At 48.6% G+C, this 7752-nt stretch overlaps 1 long non-coding RNA gene across 1 annotated transcript; it reads left to right on the top strand.

The window, feature by feature from the left end:
* Positions 1-6832: 6832 nt before the first annotated feature.
* On the top strand, positions 6833-7405 carry LOC144245958 (uncharacterized). Its single transcript, XR_013339542.1, has 3 exons — positions 6833-7001; positions 7077-7148; positions 7229-7405. It is a non-coding gene; the product is annotated as an uncharacterized LOC144245958 (long non-coding RNA).
* The last annotated feature ends 347 nt before the right edge of the window (positions 7406-7752 follow it).

Genomic DNA, 7752 nt, shown 5'->3' with positions numbered 1-7752 from the left:
CCGTATTCCCCTCAGTTATCTCTCTTTCCCCCGTTTCCATGTCCCCCCCAAACCCGGCTCCTTCCTGTCCTGTCCCTGCCCCGCTGCTCCGTTCCATTCCCCCTCTCTCCCTCCTCTGTGCCCCGTCCCTCTTGCTTCCCTGCCGGCCTTTCCCTTCCCCGCCCGCTTTCCTCCGCAGCCCGACCTTCCTCCCCGCCCTTTCGCATGTCCCGCTCTCCCTCCTCTCTTCCCGTCGCCCCTTCGCTTCTTTCCCCCGCAGCCGCGGGGCTCGGGTCGCCGGAGAATAAAGCCCCGAGGGCCGGAGCCCGGCGCCCCCCGGGCCTTGCGGGAGTCCCCGCACGGGGCCGGAGCTCTCGGCGGATCCCCCGCGCCGCTCGGACCCCGCCCCGGCACTGCCGGACCTGCGGCTCCGCCGGCATCGCGCTGCGAGCGGCCCCCGCTCCGTGCCGTGCCGGCCGTGCCGCGTCCCCGCCGCCTCTGCCGCTCCCTCTTTCTGCCCCTGGCCCGCGACAGCGAGGCGGGGCGGGAGCTTCGAGCCTTCTGGGGGCTGCCCCCACCTTTCTTGTTGCGGCGGAGTCCCTTTCTGGGGGAAGGAGGTGTGGGAAGGGCTGGAAGGGAGTGCTGGGCTGCTGGTCGGGGCAGTTGGACTCGTCCTGTGCCTTCTTCGGGGGTCAGGGTTAGGGGCTGAAGACTCGGGGCTCTGATGTCATTTGGGGCACCCCAAGGTCCCCAGGAGAGGGACTCACACTGCGGTGGAGGAGCGGGTGGGTGGCAAATGAGGGGAGGGGGTCACGCTGGGTGCCGTCCCGCAGAGGGACCCAAAGCTGCCCCAAAATTCCCAGGGAGGAGTGTGTGTACAATACTAAAACCTGGCAAGTGTTTCGTTTCCACAGCTATTGGTAAAGAATAGGAAGCTATGGCTAAACTCATTTGGAAAGAAGCCCTCTCTCGATCCACTCATTTGTATGCAGGAATGTAGGAAACTCTGACTGGGGATGGGCAGTAGTTTTGAAAATCATGCCCTAGCCTTTTTCTCTAGGAACGAACCAAGCGAGTGCCCTGAAACCAGCGGAGCAGCTGCAGGGGCTGAAGGGAACAGAAAAGGTCTCCCGGCACCTTTTCCCTCCGTTCTCTGCCATTCCCCAAAAGGCGTCGCAGTCCCGGAAGAGGCGTTTGTCATGCAGCCTGCCAAAATAAAGACCTCTAAAATCCTAGCTCTGCCTTTTGTTTAACGTGTTTTTACTTCCTATTTATGTCATCACAGAAAGCAAGGAAAGAATAAATGTGTCTGGTTCCCACTATTGCTCCGTGCAGTCATTTTTAAAGGCTGCTGTACTTCTGTCCTCTTTTTCCACTCCAAGCTTGACTTTTCCCCTCCTTTTTCGAGGTCTGCTGCTTTGGGTGTCCCAGGCAGGGCTGGGTTCCTCGGCAGGGGTCTTAGGAGTCGGTGCAGATTCTGCTTTTTCCGAAGGTGTAGCAAAGTGTGCCAGCAAAAGGACTGTTTTCTCCAGGGGAAAGCTGTCTTTCAATCACCATCAGTGCATGTATGTGTTTTAATTGTGTAACCAGGTGGATTAAGAAAAGCCGACAGCCGTAGCAGATTTCTGTTGAATCTGTATCTGTGAGAAGTGGGCTGTGTGCTGGAGAGGGAGAGACGCTGTTGGAGGGTGGCAACAGCGGCAGGTGTGAGCTGTTAGGATGATGGGGGCTCAGAGCAGCCCCAGGTGTGAGCTGTGAGGATGATGAGGGCTCAGAGCAGCCACAGGTGTGAGCTGTTAAGATGATGAGGGCTCAGAGCAGCCACAGGTGTGAGCTGTTAAGATGATGAGGGCTCAGAGCAGCCCCAGGTGTGAGTTATTAGGATGATGAGGGCTCAGAGCAGCCCCAGGTGTGAGTTATTAGGATGATGAGGGCTCAGAGCAGCCACAGGTGTGAGCTGTTAAGATAATGAGGGCTCAGAGCAGCCACAGGTGTGAGCTGTGAGGATGATGAGGAGGGGGCGGCTCCTCCGGCGGCTGATTTAGGGGGTTTTCCTCCCATCGGTTTTGCACGAAGCTGCTGGAGAAGAGGAGTTTATGGGGGGCTCCCAGGGCTGTCTCCGTGAAGGACGGTGAGTACTTCGGACAGGGTCCGGAGGGTCACCTGGATTCGTGGAGCATTGCTCAAAGGAGGAGCCGAGGGACAAACCTTTGTGACGAGAAGCAGCAGCTGAGCAGGTGAGCCGATGCGCCTTTTTAGCCGGGACTTTTGTCCTTTCTCTTTGAAATTTCGTCATCCTGAGGTTGAATTGGAGGGGGCAGTCCTGTGGTCCCACCTTTTAAGGGGTTTGGATTGAGGTAAGAAGCCCCCTTTTGCCATCATTTGAGGCAAGCCGCTTCTTCTCTTCTAGGGGACGCGATTGAAGGGAAGCCTACATTTCTTTTCCCTCGTTGGGTGAGGTGAGCGCCGGAGCGTGGCGTCAGTGTCGGGGCTTCAGAGGAAGGGAGCTGCAGCCGTGGCAGCGCTGGCAGGGCGGGGATCGGGCTGTGCCGCTGCATTCGGGGCGCTTCTTCTGCCCCCGGCCCGGCAGCGAAGGGTCCGGCGCGGAGCCCTGCCGGCAGTGCCGGGGCTGGCCGGGGCGGAAGGGGAGCTGGGCGCGGCTGGGCTGCCGCGGGCCCGCCAGAGCCGCGCCGGCGCGAGCCGTGCGGAGCCGAGCGGAGCTTTGGCCGGGCCGGCGGGCGGGGGAGGCGGCGCGGGCGGGGCCGGTGCCGGCCGGTGCCGCCGCTCCGTCCGCTCCGGGCGCGGGGCTCGGGCGCCGCCGGGGCCCCCCGGGCCCGGTGCTGGCCCCGCCGGGCCGGGGGCAGTGGGCGGGGTGTCTCCCGGCGCGGCGCCGCCTCTGCCTGCCAGAGGAGCCGCTTTCCTGCCAGAGCCGCGCTGCGCCCGGGGCCGGGAGCGCGGCTTCGCATCTTCCAGCCTCCCTCGCTGCGGTGGTTTTGAGGCGCTCCTGAGGAGTTTATTTGGTTGTTTTCTTTTGTTCGTAGTTGGTGTATGAGAAGGGTCACGGTGTAATTGTTTATTGTTACGGTTCTTGGTTCAGGTGCTGTGACAAGGGGTTTTTTGGATTGAGTTGTTGTTGGATTTTTTTTTTTTTTTGTGCGATATGTTGGAATTTTTTTTTGTTGTTTTTATATTATAAAAATATAATTGTTGTTATCTTCTTAAAGGATATGTTTTTTTAAGGTTTACAATGGTTTTTATGGGTCGTAGCATGAAGTACAGGGTTGGTTTTTAATTAGGTTGTGGTGGCTTTTATTAGCACGAGTATGTAGTGTTAGTTTTGGTGGGTTTGAGGTAGTGTCCTGTAGTGAATTAGTGAGGGGTTTTTTTTAAATGTTGAGAATTGCTTTTTTTAAAATTCTCTTATAGAGGTTTTATTCATTTGGTTTGTTTAATTGTCGTGGATGTTATATTGTTACTGGTAATTTGGGAGTTATCGCTTATGGTTACATTTATCTTTTGGTGACGTGTTTATTTCTAGGTGGTATTTGTATTTTGATGGATTGAGGCATTATGGGTTTATTGAGTTAGGAGTAATTTTTTTGGTTGTTAATTTCAGTTTATTTATTTGAGTTTTTGTTTTAGTTTGATGTATTTGTTGGTTGCTTTTTATTAGTGTTTTTTTGAGGAACTTGTGTATTTATACAGTGGATTTTTTAGGTAGTTTTTTATTTGGGTGCTTTTTATTGTCTAGTGGTTTAGATTTTTTTAATATCGTTTATTACTTTGGTTTTTAAAGATAACTTAGCAGAGTACTAGTTACTCTTTGAGTTAGTGTAGAGATCTGGTTTTCATTTTTAGTAGCTTTCAGGGTCTCTTGTATGGTTTGAAGTTTAGTATGTTGGTTGGACTTCTTTTTCTAGGGGGTTTTGTGATTTGTGGGTTTCTATAGGGCTATTTTTTATTTTTGTTTCATTTTTGTGATGTGCCTCACTAACAACTGGTAGTAAAAAGAGTAGTTTGGGGTTTTTTTTGCTGGTAGTTGGTTCTATGGTGGTGTATTTTTAGTTTCTGTTGTTTGTTTTTGGGTTTCTTTTGTTAGAGATTAAAGTTTTTATTTTGGGGTTAATTTGTAATTATTTTTAAGGTTTTAGGGCGATTGAGATTTTTTATATGGATGTCCTGTATGATAACAGTTAATTTATTTGCTTTATGTGGCATTGATGGCAGGGTAGAGGACACTTTTGTCTGTGTTTTATTGTTTGTTTCTGAGGTGGTTTGGCATTTTCTTATAGGTTGGGGTTCTTTTTGTTGGGTCATGGAGCCATTCTGGCTGTTTTTTATGAAATTGGTGGGAATTTGATGTTTCTTTTGTTATTTTATTTTTAGGAATTGGATATTTTCAGTAGGCTTTTTGATATTCCTTTTTTTTTTTTTTTGGTGGTGTAATAGTCTTTTAGAAGAATTTGGATGATTTTAAAAAATATTTTTGTTATACTTTTCATCTAATGTTGTTGGATTATTACAGATGTTTTGGAGTTTTATTTTTTTACGTTTCATTTGGATGAATTTATGCTAGATGGTAGGATTGTGTTTTTATTTTTGGGGTAGTTGGTTGTAGGTGTATTGTATGTTTTTCAAGTGAAGGTAAATTGAGGTTTGTATTCAGTTGTTAGAGGAATGGAGAAAAATATTGGTAATGTTAACAGTGGTGTGTTATTTTGTGGTTTTTGATTTATAGTAAGTCTGGTACAGTAGTGTTTAATGGTGGCGTTATTTAAGGTATGATAGTTTATAGTTAATTCTTATTTGTTTTAGATTTGTGTGTAGGTTAGAGGAGGTTGTTGAAGGGTGAGTGGGTTTTGTAGATTAATTTTAGTGTTTCAGTTTATAGAGCATTTTTTGGATGGGAGTTACGGTATTTTGAGTTGTTTGGTATTGCTGGTGATGTATTGTTGAAGTCATAAGGGGTATTTGTTGTTTTTTTTTTCAAGAAGGTTTATTGTAGATAGTTTTAGATAGTTGTGGTGGGTTGCTTAATTGTTTTATGTTTTTTGGCTTTTTAGTAGTTGTTTGAAATATGTTAGAGTTTTTTGGGTTTATTGAAATACTTGATTTTGAGGAAGTTCCTGTTTAGAATGTATGATTTTTTTTTTTTTTTTTGCTTAAAATAAAAAAATTATATTTTATTTTTAGTGAGGTTTATTTTTTTTTTCTTTTCTTACTGCTATATTTTGTGATATTTGTGTTAGGTTAGTAATAGGAATAGCTTTACTCTTATACGTTGAAATGAGAGTAGTGTGTAATGCGTACTGGTGTTCATAAAAGTTTAATATTTTTATGGTTCTGATGTGTTAGGTTAATGAATTTATAAAGTTTACAAGACTTTTTTTTATTTTGATACAGGCAGGGTTATCTTAGTTTTAAGGATTTGTTTGGCATAGATTAAGAGGTCTTATTGAGGGGATAGGACAGGGTGTCTCTGTCAATCTATTTGGATATTGGGTAAATAAAATTAATATTTTGGTAGAATTTTTTGATTTTGTTAGTTTGTTTATTTATGAATTTGTGTGCCTGCAGCTGTAGTGTCTCTGCTGCAACTCTCAGTATCCATTCATGTTTGTGTGCGTTAGGCAGTCCACTCATGTACCAGCGAGACATCCCTTGCAAGTGGCCGCAGAGCCGCTCCTTCGCTCTCCTGGGAATTTGGGGAGCGGCACACGGCTCTGTGACGAAGCCTTGATCTTTGTCACTTGAAGGTGGCACCAGGGAGCCTCAGGAGCAGCCGAGGACTTGCTGTAAGTCGGGGAACTACTAGTGAGGGGGACCGGGGTCCACTCGAGTTTTGGGAACGCCACCTCACCTCACCTGCTCTTCAGCCAGGCAGACCATGCCAGGAGGGTGTGGGCGAAACGTGCGGCCCGAGGAGCCCGGCGTTCTCAGGAGAATAATGGTGAGCAGCAGAATTGCTGGTTTGTGGCTGCTGTGCGGCTGAGATCGTGCAGTGATGTTTGGTGTTCTCAATTGTAGATGAGCACGGGACCACAGCCCGGTGACCATAGGACATTCCCCGCAGGCGAGGCAGCCTCCATTGGCACGCGATGTGTATTCTCATCCCCAGATGCCTGAGAGATAAGTTGAGGGCTCAGGTCCACAGTGGGGGTGAAAGCGGGGTGCTGGGAGGGCATTTTGAATGAGCTTTGGGGGCGGGGATGTGCAAGAAGTGTCCCCTTAGGTCAGCTAAAGAGAAAGTGACTGTTTTGATCTCAGTGCTGAGGTGTTCAGGGCAGAGCAGTTCTGGTGTGTGTCCTGTCACTTGTCTCTGGTGCACTCTGTGTTCTTTGGGTCTCTCGGTCTTCTCCTCAAAAGCTCTCTCTCCCTGTCCTGTGTCATGGATGTCTGCACGTATTTTTCCTGGAGCTGTTCTGCCCTGCTGCATAGCCTGTAATAGCACAAGTCCTGGGGACTTGAAATTGGTAATGCAGGGTGTAGTTGCACTCTAGATTGTATGGAGAGATTGACATAACATGTTTGGTGATGCTAAGCTGTGCTGCAGCCATTTGACACTAGTCCTAACTTCCTTTCAGATGCAGGCAGCTCTAATCTATGGCAGATGGCCCCAGTCCTCGGTGAGGGTTTTCCTATGATCAGGTCAGTCATTGTTTGCATTTGCCGGGGAAGCCTAAGTGGTGACAGTGTTACAGCAGTGTTCTTTGCCTTTATTTTTAGGAGGTCCTGGCAGATAGCAGCAGTCAAGGCCAAGTGTGCCAGGTGAACAGTGGACAGAAGCAGTTGTTTTTGCTCAGCTTTTAGTTTTTGGTGCAATTGTATGTATCTGTTCTAGTTTGTGTGCTTTAGGGAATCCATTCGGAGTACGCATACCTCTGTCTCCATCTGGCTGATGGATCAGTTTTCATGCATGTGTGATCTTGTGGGAAGCATTACAGGACCCTGTGACAGAGCCTTCCAATTTTGCATTTCAAGGTCCCCTCCTGGTAACCCACAGGAATGGCCAAGCATTTGCGGTGAGGCAGGGAGGAGGATCGAGGGTACCCTCAAGTTGCAACAATGCCATGTCACCTTGTCTGCCCTTAACCTAGGTGTACCTTGAGATGACTGTGTCAGAATCCAAGCGTGCCTGAGGTGTGTGGCCCGATACTTCTTGGGAGACGGTGAGTAGCAGAATTGTCAGGTTCTGCCCCATGTGCTGTTAAGGTAGTGCACTGATGTTTGGTTTTCTTTCTCTTGGCAGAGCAAGAGATAACAGCCTGGTGACAACTGGAACTTCCCAGACAGGCAGGAGGCCTCGTTCTGCACCTGATGGGGATTTGCATTCCCAGATATGTGCAAGATAAAGTGGAGGGCTAACACCCACAGAGGGAATGGAAGAGAGGTGCTGGGTTGGGACTCCCCAGGAGGGGTTTTTGAGTCAGTTTTGGAGATGGGGATGTCCAAGGAATGTCCCCTTAGGCCACCTAAAGGGAGAGTGTCTGTTTTGATCTCAATGCTGAGGTGCTCAGGGCAGAGCAGTTCTGGTGTGTGTCCTGCCACTTGTTTCTGGTGCACTCTGTGTTCTTTGGGTCTCTCAGTTCTTTCTTCTCAAAAGCTCTCTCTCCCTGTCCTGTGTCACGGGTGTCTGCACGTATTTGTCCCGCAGCTGCTCTGCCCTGCTGCATAGCCTGTAATAGCACAAGTCCTGGGGACTTGAAATTTGTAATGCAGGTTGTAGCTGCGCTCTAGATTGTATGGGGAGATTGACATAACATGTTTGGTGAT

Source organism: Lonchura striata, chromosome 1 (assembly GCF_046129695.1).
Source record: "Lonchura striata isolate bLonStr1 chromosome 1, bLonStr1.mat, whole genome shotgun sequence".
Taxonomy (NCBI): domain Eukaryota; kingdom Metazoa; phylum Chordata; class Aves; order Passeriformes; family Estrildidae; genus Lonchura; species Lonchura striata.
The sequence above is the reverse complement of the archived record's forward strand: the minus strand, read 5'-3'. Positions and strand labels throughout refer to the sequence as shown.